Source organism: Psammomys obesus, unplaced genomic scaffold (assembly GCF_907164565.1).
Source record: "Psammomys obesus unplaced genomic scaffold, mPsaObe1.curated_primary_1811, whole genome shotgun sequence".
NCBI lineage: Eukaryota > Metazoa > Chordata > Mammalia > Rodentia > Muridae > Psammomys > Psammomys obesus.
Window position 1 is genome coordinate 8027933 of NW_026596064.1, and position 15457 is coordinate 8043389.

The 15457-nt window shown below is 38.7% G+C and overlaps 1 protein-coding gene across 2 annotated transcripts in view; it reads right to left on the reverse strand.

Annotated features, from left to right (window-relative positions):
• The window catches only part of Fgf12 (fibroblast growth factor 12), a 558915-nt gene that overhangs the window by 88036 nt on the left and 455422 nt on the right, over window positions 1-15457 (reverse strand). The gene's annotated exons all lie outside the window — the stretch shown is intronic.

A 15457-nucleotide genomic window follows, 5' to 3' on the forward strand; every position in this document is an offset into this window, starting at 1 on the left:
CACGGAAGACGGAAAAAAAGCAAACGAAAGTAAAAGACACCAGTCTTAAGAAAAGGTAGATTAGTATATTAGAGGATGTGAAATGTCAGTGGTCCCATGGTCAAGAACCAGCCTGCTTCCATCCAGACCGCTTAAAGGCTATCGATAGTGAAGGCAAGTTTGGCTCATTCCTGTACAGGATTAAATCTGTTTCTGAAGGATTGGGCTGTGCCTCACCTGTAACCTTAACTACAAGCGGTTCTGCACTGCCTGTTCCAGGAATGGCAAGTATATCTTTGTTTCAAAGAGCTGCTCACAACCATCTTGCAACCTTTGATTCAAGACGTTGCATGACCACTGATGACTGCTGTGGTATGCCCACCTTGTACCCATGCCTTTGTTTCACAGAGGACTAACTTGTTATGCTGATGCAATGCTTATGTCCCTGTAACTCCACCTATTTTGACCATCAAATCTTAGTTGGAAACCCCCTATCCCTGAGCCTTGTCTTCCTCACATCCTCTGTAACCCCATTTTAAGGGGGAGGCAACCCATGTACAAAGAATAAAAAAAAAAAAAGCTTGTTTCTTATTAATTGCTTGCTTTAAGTAATGTGGCCATGATGGTTTGGGTTGGTGGTCTTTCCCCTCCCATCTTTTCGACTAACAATAGGGACTTGCTAGGACTCTTTCATCACAGGCATTTTTGTCTGATGCCTGTATCTTTCAGATTGAGCATGTCTGGAGGGAGTGATTACTTTTACGTACTTGGTTTATGTGTGCCCAAGAAGCAAATACGTGGAGCTGACTTGGAAATGGTGTAACACGTTAATCTGAGGTGATTCAGGAAAAAAGATATTCACATCCAACTCATCCGAAAATAAAGGCTCTCAGAATAGAAAAAAAAAAATTTTCCTTGAGCAACTGCAGTTAAATTTGATGAGGATTCATATGAGACTGACCTGGAATTTCACACAGAAAAAATATCATTCTACTTTATTCTTTCATTTTTTATTGTCCTAAATGTAAAGGCTTCTCTATGTAAGATGTAAATAGGACAGTAAAAGGCCTGAGAATACAAGTAATGACAACTGAAAAGAATTCAGTCTATCATCTAAGATAACCTCTTAAGCTATGAAATGGGTTGAGAATATATATGGCAGACATGGACTCAGAGCTTTCAAAATATAAATCGGTCTTCAAAAGAGCTAAACATTCTAAGCTGAGAATGACCTACTTAAGAAAATCATTTACCTTTCTAATCTTTAAGCACCTCAATGAAGTAGTTTAGATGTACATTCTCTAGAGATTGCTAAATTTGATTAAATATGAAATGCTAAAAGTTCATCTGGAGTAATAGCCCAGATTAATTTTATTTGTAAAGTGGGAATCTATGTTATTCTCTGTGGCTTTTTTATCTATGACAGAATTGTGAATTCTGTAAGTATTGTTGATACATTATTGATGCAGCTTTCAGTAACATTGGACAAACCCTAGGGAAAAAAAAAGTCTGGTGGTGGCTATTTGAACAGGTGAAAAACTTCTTTTTCACAAAACAAAGATTTAAAAGTTAGGACCTATAGGACTTGAATAATGAAATAGAATTAGAGATTACTAGGTGTTTTATGCAACTCCAAAGACACATTTTAAATTTGTTTTTTATGTATTTTATTTTATTTTATTTTTATTGTTGTTGTTTGAGACAGGGTTTTTTTTTTTTTCCCTATGTAGCCTTGGCTGTCCTGGACTTGCTTTGTAGATTAGGTTGGTCTCAAACTCACAGAGCACCACCTGCCTCTGCCTCCCACAGTGCTGAGATTACAGGCTTTCGCCACTGTGCCTGGATCTTTTCATATATTTTAAATTAGAGATATTAGAATGAGACATTGTTGTGAAAGTAGAAAATTCAGCAAAAATATATTAATCACTTCATATAGCTGGAATTGTTGACCAGCAAGAGACACATATCTAAATCGATAAATAGAGTTTGAATGGACCTTTCATGATTTGGTGCCTGGATAATTATTTCTCAATAGCGTATTTGAATTAATTCTGGAAAACGTTTTATCTCTTCAAAGTGAAAGAGAGATGGGCAGAGAGAGAAATACACCACCCACTGGCATACTTGATACTCATAAGATTCTTGGTTGCTCCTCTACCTTGCTGCAATAGAAGACAGATAAGGACAGAAGTTACCAAAATTTTGTCTCATTTTCTCCACATAATCATCTGTTACCTGTAGTGAGTCATTTTCTTATTTTCAGCCTCAATATTGTAAAATATAGAATAAGATGGCTTGAACAAGAAAATAATTCTAGTTCAACAAAAGACTTCAGTGATCTCATTTGATATGCATGACAGAGAACTGCAAACAGAGGGCTGAGACTAAGGTAACTTTAAAAAAGAACTAGCCTCAGAAATCCCAAGTCTTTGTGTTACAAATATGCTGCACATTCCTTTCTGCTCATTTATCTTCAGAGGTTCCTAACATACCAGTGTGCACTCTAACTCGAGGAAGATGGAGGCCTTTGGTCATCCCTCATCAGATCCTCAGAGAACACATTATCAGTAGCGTGGCACTGGGTCTGTAGTGAATCTGGAATGACTCAAATTGAGTCAATTTTAATATCTAGATGATGCAAATCTGATGAAAACCAAATTCGCTACAATACTTATTAGGAGGAGATCCAGCATATTTATCAACCACAGTGCCAGTCCTGCAATGTGAGACTAGTTTCTATCCAGTTTTCCTCGTCTTCATACTCACAAAATGAAATGCCACCAAATACAGTATAATATAAATTGCCAAAAACCAGATAGATTCAGCGAGATAAATAAAATGCTAGCTTTTTCCAGTCCCTATTTGACTTGCATGCAAAATCACAACAGTCAGACTTTATTATATTGATCAGGAATAGTGGTAAGAAGAAATGCAAACAGTTTCAGGGTCCTTGCATTACTTCAGAACTACCAAGGAAGTTGAGACAAATTCCTGCTTTCCTACACTGAAATTTCAGGGAAGAGAATGACCATGGGAAATGCTATTTTAACTTATCCTGCTTTTGTAATAGTAAGGTGGACCAAAATCATTAATTGTGTTCTATATGGGTGTAACTCCAGCCACACAATGAAGATAGAAAGCCTGAGGAAATATCTGAGAGTTTAGCTGAAGTGGGGAAAATGAAAGGTATTGAGTTATAATTGAGTTATATCACACATTAAGTATGGAGAGGTAGGTCTCAGAAATAGGCTTTGTGATAATTGATCTTGACTGGATGGAGAGACACCTAGGAGATAATTAAAGCACACTCCTTGCAGTGTCACTGAGGGTGTAACAAGCGGTACTTAGCTGCAGAACAGCAATGAAAGGGGGAAGACGTGTCTTGAATGTGGATCAACTCGCCACACATCTAGATGGGAGGAAAAGAAGAGAGAAGAATCGAGCCAGTGGGTGCAAGCTCTATTTTTCCTGGTATGTCTGCTGCTGCTGTTGTTACTACTTTAGGACAAGAATCAAGCATCTTTAGGTTCACATCGGGGCCTCACATTGGTTTTCCTGTCACCTTCCAGATCTCCAGCTTCAAGCTGGAACTGCATCATTGATCCATTTTGTTCTGATTTTCCAGCTTCTTGAGCTGAGTAGCTGCTGTGTTTTCTGCAGCATATAGGCAGCCATTGATGTATGACCTTGTGGCAACCATAACTGTCAATCTAATGAGTCCCATCTAGAAAACCTGGACTGATAAAGTCATTTATTGAAAGTTCAAGACCAGACCTGGCCTTCCCGGTAGAATGAAACTCAACAAGAATTTGAAGTGTGAATTTGTCATAGACTATGCTCACGTTAAATCTGTATGTTTACAGGGATCTATTAGAATGCTGGAGGCTCAAATTAAATTGTGAATACACTGTGGACTTTTTTCAGGTACTAGTTTTAAGAAAATTATATAAGGAATGATGAACCCTATATCTAGTTAACAATTATTAGAGGTTTGTAGTAACCATTTCATTGTTGAGGCAAAATGTCTGATAACACAACTTAAAAAGGGGGGGTATTATTTTGACTCACAAGTCTAAGGTACAGCATATCTGTGGCAGAGAAATCAGGCAGCAGGCAGCTGTGCGTGGTTTGAATGGGAATGTCTCCCATAGAGCCAGATAACTGAAGCTTTGGTTCCAGGTTGGTTGTGCTGTTTGGGGGTGGGAGAGGTTAGAAAATGCTGCTGGAGATTGTGCATCACTGAAGGTAGGCTACAGGAGTTTAACGCCTGTGTTTGCTGCTGTGCCATGATGGGCTCTTACCTCTCTGGAACTTTAAACCCAAATAAAAGCCTTCCTTTTATAAGTGGCTTCTGGTCCGGTGTTTTGTTACAGCAACAGAACAGTAACTGAGACAGAGAACGTTGTGATTGTTTGTGTTCCAGCTTGCTTTCCTGTACTCTTACCCACAGAATGGTGTTGACCTCTGGCAGGGTACACCTTCCCACTGCAATCAACATGAGTCTACAGTCTCATGGACATGATCACACATGTCCCATAGGTGATTACAAATCCAGTCACTTCAAAATCACACGAAGCACCACAAAACTATTTAGAATTTTTCTTCCCAGCATTGAAAATAATCAAAGCTTTAAAAGATGTTAAGAGAGACATTGGGGAGGCAGCTCAGCTTCTGTAGTGCTGGCCATGCAAGCTTGGGACCCGAAACTGGATCCTCAGCATCCACATAAACAGAGGTCCTGGCAGACCTGTATTTGCCAGTACAGAGTGTGGGTGGGAGAACACAGGGTGGACTCTAGAATTCAATGATCAGCCATTTTAGCTAGTTTGTATGTCTGGTGAGAGATCCTGTCTCAAAAAAGAAGACACCCAATGTGAACCTGTTACCTCTCTGCTGCATGCACAGATACACACACACACACACACACACACACACACACACACACACACACACTATGAGCAATCAACTTTAGAATAAGACTATAATGACTTATCTGAATCTCCTTACTGCCCTCATACCTTCTGGGGAATACTGGCTTTTCAATGAACTTAAAAAATGATATCCCACTTGTAAACCCATTCATATTAAGGACACTAATTCAGATTTATTGATCTTTTGCAGAAAAAAATGACAGTGTGTATCAATGAATATTATCTTATCTTTTATTATATGCAAAGGACTAAGCTCTGAGTAATAAGGGACATGAAAATACTGACTTGAATCTTCTCAAAGTAAGTAAATTAGTTGACAGAGCATAATGATTATATTATGCAATTTCTCTTTCTGTTTGCCTGAAAATTTTTACCTTTAGCCTTCTGCAGCCTAATCTTTCACTTTAATCTTTTGAAAAACATAACGATATTTTCCTAGAAAATATATTTCTCCTTCAATTACTTAAATCCTCTTTCTCTGATTTTATATTGCATATAACTTCTCATTTTATAATATTATTGTTGCTTTATTATTTATGTAAACAAAGAAACAAAAAATACTGGTGTATTCTTGGCTAGGGAGGTGGCTCCAGTCAAAGGCAGAAATGTAATAACTTTAGTGTGAGATCTGGGAAACACACAGTGCAAGGAGAAAAGCAATCCTATTCTCCTTCTCCTTGCAAATTGTCCTCTGACATCCACATATAACATGGCACATGTGTGACACAGAGAGACTCATGTGCACATGCATGTATGTATATGCATACATATACAGACAAAATAAATTTGATAATTTATTTTAAGACATAACTTTTTCTTTTTTAGATATGCTTTTTTCCAAAATAAAGAGAGGAACACTTCTGGCATTCAGGAAGTAAGAACAAGTCAATTTCAAAGAGGAAATAAAAGCAACTTTAGATATCTGTACAGCAGCTTTCAATTCTGAAGGCAGTGATGTAAGTTCTAAATTATTAAAAGCTGCACACAAATATGCATGCAAATATGTACATGCTGAGTAAGACAAAAGGAGTACACAGGCTTTAGAAATCACAAAAGCACGTCAGGAAATAGCACGCCAGAAGTAAAGTTTGTACTCTTTGACCTGTGTCAAAGTATATACTCTTTGACCTGTGTCTTTCTTATTACTAATGTATCATCAAGACCTTAGCAATACCTGACTTAAAACTAAATCAAAAATCATTTTTAAGAAATTAAATAGATATATACTATAAAATGTCTTAAAAACAACAACAACCTCCGAGACTATAACACCATTATAAAATCAGTATAAAACCTCAATACCAAGTTTTGGAGTATCAAGTTATTAAACAAGAAAACACATTGCATCAGAACCTATGGAATGTAGCCGAATCTGTGCTCAGAGGAATCATCACATTATATATTCTTAGAGACTGGCAAAGAAAATTAATAGGCATGATAAGCATGCATCTTTGGGAATTAAAAGATTAACACGTTTTAGGAGAGTAGAGGGAAGACTAGTGGGATGATTAAGACATATTACTGAATTATTTTTAAAAAGATAGGATTAGCAAATAATTATAAAAGCAGGTTATCTGAAAGATAAAGTAGCGGGAGTCCACCTCTAGTTTCCTGGATGTCTGTAGCTCTCCAGAGAGGCAGCTGTTTTCTGCGGGTACCACTCTCCCCTGAGCTGAGCATCATACCTGTCTCTCTACTTACGAGATGCCAGTAGTTCTCCCCTGACTAATTGTAATGATGTGAATGTCTGTCAATTCATCAATACTCTTCATGGGAAATCGAAATTGTCCCAGTAGAGAACCACCAAGATAGCTGACACAAAGTGAATGCATAGGCTGGAAAGATGGCCTAGTGGTTAGGGGCACTCTTACTCTTCCAGGGGATCAGAACGTTTCCTAACACTCATGGCATGTGGCTCACAATGGAATGTAACTCCAGCTTCAGAGGATCTGACATCCTCGAGCCTCTGAAGTCACCTGTATGCACATCCCAGCCCCTGCTGCAGCCGGCACAGGCTCTGCCTGCAGACAGATAAACCATGCAAATGAAGTCAGAGAAGAGCTTTAGGATTTAGAGCACTCCAAGTCTGAGTTGACTCTGGATCAAATGGCTATTTGCATCATGTAGACTGAAACTCCATTCTGGTTTATCATCACTTGCTCCTTTAAAATATTTCAATTTCTAACTTCTTGCTGTGACTGTGGCACTCTTTCCCCTAACTGTCAATGTTATAGTTTAGATTTGGGATGACATCCAAAGGCTCTTACAGTGAAGGTTCATCTTCATCTGTGTGCCGCTTTGAGGTAAGGGAGCCTTTAGGAGGTGAGGGCTTAGAGCTGGAAAGATGGCTCTGTATTTGAGAGTATGCAGCGTTCCCGCGGAGGACACAAGGTGGGTTCCCAGAACCCAGATCAGGTAGCTGACAACCGCCTATGATTCCAACCCCAGGGGATTTAGCACCTTTTTCCCAGGCACTGTTCTCACATGGTGCAAACCCACACACACATACACATAATTAAAAGTAAAATAAAATCTTTATAAAAAGACATGAGATCTACTGGGAAGTCTTGGTTCCTGGAGTGGGAGGCCCTCAACTTCCTCCTCCTCCTCCTCTGACTGCACATGCCAGCCAGAAGGTAAGTGGCTTCTTGTTCTCCATGTGCTCACACCATACTTCACTGTTCCACCACAGGCCCCGAAGCAAAGGCAGCAAGTGACCATGTGCTCAACCCATGGCTGCCATGGGTGAAAATAAACTTTCCCTCTTTGTAAGTTGATATCTCAGGCATTTCGCTACAAAACTAGGAAACTGCCCCGAAGAGACTCAGAAATATTCAGTCAGGCAATAATTATGCACCACTCTCCACTTCTCAAGTGTTTGCTGGGAATCAATCCCATGCCAGATGGCATGTAAAGAGTGTAGAAAGCTGCAATATTGTGGCCCTGCCCTCAAGAGCTCACACAAATGTCTCTCTGGAAGAGAAGGATTGGTGGAATTTGAGGTGAAGTCATTCTGTTTAGACCAATAGCCATAAGCAGCAGTGAGAAAAATGAAGGCTGAAGCACCATCACTAAATCTAAACAGAGACTCTCATGAACCAACAGATACACGCCTGGGATTTCATGAAAGCAAGGGTGGCACACAAGTCATGCTTCATGGTATTGTATTCCAAAGTAGATTAAAAAGTTGTGATTACTGAGCTAATTAAAGTTTGACTCCTCAGTTGGACATGCACAGTACATATCTACTTGGCTCATTGATTTCCAATAAGTTTGCTTTCGAAAGTGTTGTAATTACGTCAATAGTTTCAAAGGCCAAATTCTATGTCCTTGGAGAAAATTCATATCTAAGGGGAATTCCTAGCTGTCTCATCTCATTATAAAATTCCATGTAAGTGACATGTTAAAACATAGATATGCTTTCAAAGCAGACATGGAAATGATAGCTTTTGTTTTTTAAACTCACTACTCAAAAAAAAAAAAAAAACATTTCTCGAATCAAAGAAAAACTGTTCATGAGTTAAAAATATGAATTTCAAATTTAATATTTTCAGAATAGTGATCAAATATTTAGTAGTATGAATTTGTAAAAGCATTTAAAAGACAGTAAGCTTGCTTGAGCTCCTTTGGTGACATAGAAGATCACTTAAAATAGAAAGAGGGGAAAGATTAACATCCTGGAGAACAAAGTAATTCTAAATGACAGAGACATATAAATGAAACAAATCCCTTCCCACAGTAGATCTTACAATTGAAGACAATCATGGTAAATACAAATTATACTGAATTCTGAATTTTGAAGCATTTCATATTTTTTTCAGATGGAGATGTCTCTCCTATGTCTCAAGTTTTAAGGGCTTGTTTTATCTGCTACAGTGACCTTTCTTTTGGGAGGTTGGTTCCACTCTCTGACACAAATTTTAAATGAATATGGAAACATAAAGCAATCCCCCACGAAACTCGGCAGGTTGAGAATGGTGACTTGGTCGTGCAGCCCTCACACTAATCCCGCCTACAGCACGTTCCCAGCCTCAGCCCCATGACTGAGGAAGCCTCGGAAATCCAGCATCCACAAATGACCTCAGCATGGAGCAGCTGATGTCAAACTTTGCATCGCTGTGTTTTGTTTTTCCTACCAGGCTACAAAGCAAATCATTTGGAGTCTCTTAGCCTAAAGGTCTTTTTATTTTGCAGTCCTCCATGCATACAATTAGACACGACTCAGAGGAAGCCGTTCAACTCACAAGTATCTATTCAGTGTGATTTAAAATACAGTCAACTTTCACTCTTCCTTAGCAGCTTAAGGAAAGAATTTTAGTGGTGTCATGTTGATGATAGTGTATACTTGGCTGATCACTTTCGAAGACCTGCACCTAGAGATTACTGGCACAGCTTGACAGCTCAAGGTCATGGATTTGTCTTCTTGTACAGTTACTGATTATCCCATAGTTAATGAGGGATGTAGAAAAAAAATGAAAATCTTAAATTTGGAACGATTTTAAATCTGTGTGGGCTTAAGGAGAGAAAAATTGAAAATAGAGGGACATATTATCATTTTAAATAAGAGCCTACTATTGAAATTTGTAACAATAAGAAGTCTAGTTCCTTATAGCAGAGCTGTGGACATGGAGTTAAATAAAATGGTGAATTCAAGTTTTATTGGAATCCAAACATTGCCTTGTAAACTGAGCTAGCTGATCCTTTCAAGTCTCTTTAATAGTCTGAGATCAAGGATGAGAACTGTGAAGAGGAAAGATAAATCATAAATATGATCTTTTCCGTCACACATTCCTGTCCAGTAACAGTAGTAGCAACTGAGGACATTTGCTTTTTCTGGGAAATATTTCCTCTATCCGTCAGACACGATACACGGGTTCAAAGGTAGCTGCCATTAAAAGCCATGAGTGGAAAATTAGTACAATGGTCATCAATTTAGATAGACTTGAGGCACACACTGCACCTGAAAGTTTCCCATGAATGACAGTCCTGACAATCTTTGAAATTGTTTCCATATCCGTAGATTTGACCCAGGATGAAACTTTCTCATGCTCTCTGTTTTTGCTTTCACCTTCCTATAACACATCTGTGTTGTCTAAACATGGGAAGTATCACTACTCATGCAGTGTAACTAACACTGAATGACTTGCCACATCCTCCACATGCCACCCTCCGTCATCTGTGTTTTAGATACTTAAAGCTTGGGTGTACACTCCAGAACAACTTATTTATTATTTTTACAGATTTCAGAACTGAAGGAAATTTGAGACCTTAAGAAATCATCAATAATACTGCCTCCCCCCCCCCAAAAAAAAAATCTACCTCCTTGTGGAGCCATACATGAACTCAAGGACTGGCTCCTTTACTTCCTCCCACACCAGAGGGAGGAACAGTCTTGCTAGGCCACAGAGGCGGACATTGCAGCCAGTCCTGAAGATACCTGATAAGCTAGGGTCAGATGGAAGGGGAGGAGGACCTCCCCTAGCAGTGGACTTGGAGAGGGGCAGGGAGGAGATGAGGGAGGGATGGTGGGATTGGGAGGGAATGAGGGAGTGGGCTACGGCTGGGATACAAAGTAAATAACCTGTGATTAATATTAAGAAAATAAAAATTAAAAAAATAAATGTAATTTCTATTCTAAAAAAAAATCAACAAAATGCTACTTGATTTACTGTCTATTTTCAGTCATGAACTTTTTGCTTTGCTCAGAAATATTTCCTACAGTACACCATCTCATTTTTTAATCCTTAAATTCTTTTTTTGATATTTTAAATATATTTTTATTTATTACAATTTATTCACTTTGTATCCCAGCTGTAGCCCCCTCCCTAGTCCCCTTCCTATCTCACCCTCCCTCCCTCTTCTCCTCCTATGCTCCTCCTCCCAGCCCACTGATAGGGGAGGGAAACAGGGACCATCTCTGACAAGAACTCAGTGGCTGACTCTTTGATCACCTCCCCCTGGGGAGGGGGGCAGAGCAGCCTTACCAGACCACAGAGGAAGACAATGCAGCCAGTTCTGATGAGACCTGATAGGCTAGGGTCAGATAGAAGGGGAGGAGGACCTCTCCTTAAATTCTTAATGAAAATATAATCATATTATTTTCCTCCCACTCTAATCTGTCCAGAACACTTTCCACCACTTCCTCTTAAAATCATGGCTCCAAAATTTTTTAGTTGTTATTGCCACACACACACACACACACACACACACACACACACACACACACACACACATTTTATTGGGCTAATAAAATAATATTCTAGAGAACCAATGTGTGATCTAGTGCATTGTTTAAAAAACCTGCCCACCATTATTAACAGCATTACATGCAGCAGGTATTCGACAAAGCTCTCGGGTGTAAAATGGTGAGGCTGCCTGAACAACTGTTTTAGTCAAATTTGTGGTACAATTGCAGACTTTGTTTTCCCCCAACACTTAAACTACAGTAATGCCTTAAAGAGGCTTCTTTACCAGTCATGAAGAGGGAGCGGGGAAGTTACAGCTCACTGTCTTTATGGATTTGGGATCTAAGACACAGAAGAGTGTCTTCTGTTCTCAACATTCAGAGTTTGGGTGTTACGCAACTGAAAGTTCAGCTCTCGTACTAGAGAAAGTTGCCTCCTTATCTCTATCCTGACCATCTTTTACACTTGGCATTTGGTCCTTGGAATGCCATCCTTTGCCAAAGAGTCACTCACAGAAACAGGCTTCGATTTGGGTATATGTTGTCATTCATATTGGTGATAAAAGCCAAATCCAGGACAAAACCCCAGGGCTCCTCATGATTCTTAAGCACTATAAAAACGTCTACACACTGTGCGATACTCATCTCCATACTTTCCAAACTTCAAGAGAAAAATTGTTCTACCATTATCGGCATAAGTGATTTTGTTAAATGATACTACATTCTAAAAAATAAGTTGCATTTCAATATTAAAATCCTCTTCATAACATATATACCTAATTAAGAAGAATAGTGTTCATTTCCTGGTAGCAATAACTTGATGAAAAATATAAAACATTAAGGACATTGCTTTTCAAATATTTCATCAACTGAGAAGTAGGTAGCAACGCCTACAGCCTTCATTTTAGTAAAATCCAAGCACAACATGAAATGGAAGCTTTTGATGCCATGAAGAATTTAATGAATTATGCAACAACTAAGTACATTTTTAAATTTCTAATTTCTATAGTCTACAGAAGAAGGATAAAAGTTATAATTTTGTGTACTTAAAAAAATTAAACATATAACACTAAATACATGAGACAGAGTCTACACAGCACTCTTAAGTGTCAAAACCAGGGTGGGCATAGTTTCTTGTCAGTGCTCAGACATCAGTTTCAACAATGAAAAAAGACAGTTTAATATGACACAGAATATGTCAGTGTCTGTAACAATGGGCTTTAGATGAAAGTAAGTATTAAATGGAGTATGAACCAATAATGGAAAGTTACTGAGGCACAAATTTGCATGCTTTACCATTCTCTCAGGAAATCTTTTATCACACCAGTGTTTTTGGATTAAAGGCACACATCATAACACCACACAATTTATTTTCTGTTGTGGATATAATATTATAGGTCTTTATGAATCCTGTAACACAGCACAAAATCCTCCTAAAAAGTTACAGTCTGCTTCTGAAATCAGTGAGAATTCTGTGATAATGTTGTTGATGAGAACTTGCTCTCATTTTGCCAGAGAAGACACCTGTTTTCTTTCCTTCCTTCTGTCTTTGACCTCCCTGACTTCTACTAGGCATCATCTACAGAAGATTTAATTGCTTATGACTCATTGTTAAATATTCATATAATGATTGGACATATATTCACAAATATTATAACAATAACTGCATGTTTAGATGGGTGTGAGAGAGAGGCAGATGGGGTGCAGATTTTGGGAATTCTGTAATGTCAAGGTCAGTCTGACTCATATATGTACTCTCTACACTTAGCACAATAACGGGAAGAACTTAGACAATCAACAAACTTTGTATTAATGCTTCTTAACAATTAAAAGGCTACAAATGATTTTTGTTATATCCAATAAGCAAAATTAACTCTGCTTGATAAACTGTACTTTAAACTATCATCTGGTTTGGTTTTTGTTCTGTTTGTTTGTTTCATTAATTAATTTTATTAACTTCATTAATTTATTTACATTACATCCTGATAATTGCTTCCCCTCCCTCCTCTCCATCAGCACTCTCCTCTCTCCTCCTCTCCACCCATCCCCTTCTTCCTTTCTCCTCAGAGAAGGGAAGTCTCTCAAGAACATCAAGGCTTCTTGGCATATAAAGTTGCAGTAGGACTAGGAGCATCTTCTCAGCCCAGTTAGGGGAAAGGGATCCAAAGGCAGCCTTGCCATCACTTTTACTCTGTCTTTTGTTTTGTAGAGCTGGGGGTTGAACCTAGAATCTCAGGCATGTTAGGCTAGCAGTCAGCTGCTGAGCTTTGTCCCCCTGCACCAACTTTTTCATAGCAGGGAGGGCAGGGGAGTATGAAGACCTAACAAATAATACCTTACTGACCCATGAACAGCATCACACCACTCTTCAGAGCTGAAGCTACAAGACTCACTTAAGGAAAAGGGAAGTCCATCCTCAAAATCAAGAGGATGTTTCATAATGGGAATTCTGAGGTGAGTGCACCCATTCCCAACCATAAGCAAACCAGAGATTTTTAACTCAATCCAAGGAAAGGCTTTTTCATTGCAGGACAATCAAATATGATATCTTTAAACAAAAAGAAAAAAAAACTATCGCTAATTGACAGAAGAAGTGAAATGTGTGTTCTTCGTTTGCTTGTAACTAGAATTAATGGTTCTGGCAGGTGCTCCACACTGCCAAGTGTTTCAAAAATAATCACCATGTTCGAAAAATACAATGATCATTTTCATTTGAGCAATGGAAGCTATGTACAAACTGTGATGGGATAGTCGTGAAAAATATTTGTTAACATGGTACTTAATTCATGAGACACCCACCTCTGTGAGATGTAAAACAAAAGAGCCTCAAGAAAGATTGATGCTAGTAAGAAGTACTGTACAAAATGTGATTTTCATTTTGCTGCATTTCTAGTACTTATTCTACTATATCCTGGAGGAAATGATTTTGTTTTACTATGAAATAAAAACAGAAAAAAGAAAGCAAATCCTACTGGCAGCTTAGCTACTTAAAACATAAAATATCCTCCTTTGACAGTGTATTGATTAATGATTAATGGGCTCACAGATCATCTCCTACCAATGGAATGTAAAGCATATTGACAAATTGGGTTGATAAGTACATGACATAAAAGCATAAGGACTTGAGTCGATGCCCAGAACTCACATAAAAAGTCAGGTGTAGCAATGTGAGTCTGTATTTCCCATGCTGGGCAGGCAGAGACAGGGAGATCCCCCTGGATCATGTGGGCCAGAAGTCTAGCTGAAGCTCCCCCTCCAGGTTCAGTAAGAGATCAATTCTCAAAAAGCAATGGTGGACAGCACCAGGGGAAGACACCCAATGTTAACCTCTGGCCTCAGTACACATATGTGCATGCACATATACCACACATATCTGTACACACAAAACACACTCACACACACACAAGGAGTGAGAGAGACAGGGAGAGTTAAAGACAGAGAGAGTAGAGAGAGAAAAGCAATCTTGTTCCCTCTACTTTTTCACTGAAGGAGAAATGCATCAATATACCCTGACTTTTAGGAGCATAGGAGTCTGCGGTCCCAGCACTGAAGCTTCCCTTTCACCTCCATGTTTTATAAGTTACTTGGTCACTTCCTTTCAGCCACTAGATATCAATGTTTCTGCTAACTGGGCATAGTGTTAAACCAACTTCTAATGAGCAGATTAATACATCTCTCAACCATCACAAGAGAAACTTCTGTTTAAAGTAGGCAGTGATTAGCAAAGACACCACTAATCAAGGTGAACAGAATATTGTGGCATACCCACTTCTAAATGGGATATCAACATCAAACCTCCCCTCCTCAAAGCTCAAGGATCATTGTAAATGAGGAAGTGGAAAGAATATAAGAGCCAGAGGAGGTAAATGACTACAAGGAAACTGTCTTCAGAATAGAACAGGGCAACTTCACATAACAGATAGCTCTTGTTATGACAAGCACAAAACCTGTACAAGGTCAAGCCAGACCAAATCTCAGATTGGAGAGGGGAGTTGGGAAGAAGTCCAACTGGCCACTGTTGGTTATAGGAGGAGAGTAATTTTTCTTTAAGGACATAGCTCCAGGCAACTCTACCCACACTGCAGCAGGGGGCTATACATTCAGAATATACACACAACACAAAATTGGATTTGCTGGATATAAAAAACCAAGCAGAACACAAAATGAGATGAGCAGAGTAGTAGGGCAGTTCTGGGGAGAGTTAGAGTGAATACGATACAAGTACAATGTCTAAAAATTTCAAAGAATTAATAAAAATTTTAAAATAGATTAGATGGATAGACAGACAGACAGATAGATGGAAAGATAGGTAGATAGATAGATAGATAGATAGATAGATAGATAGATAGATAGATAGATAGAT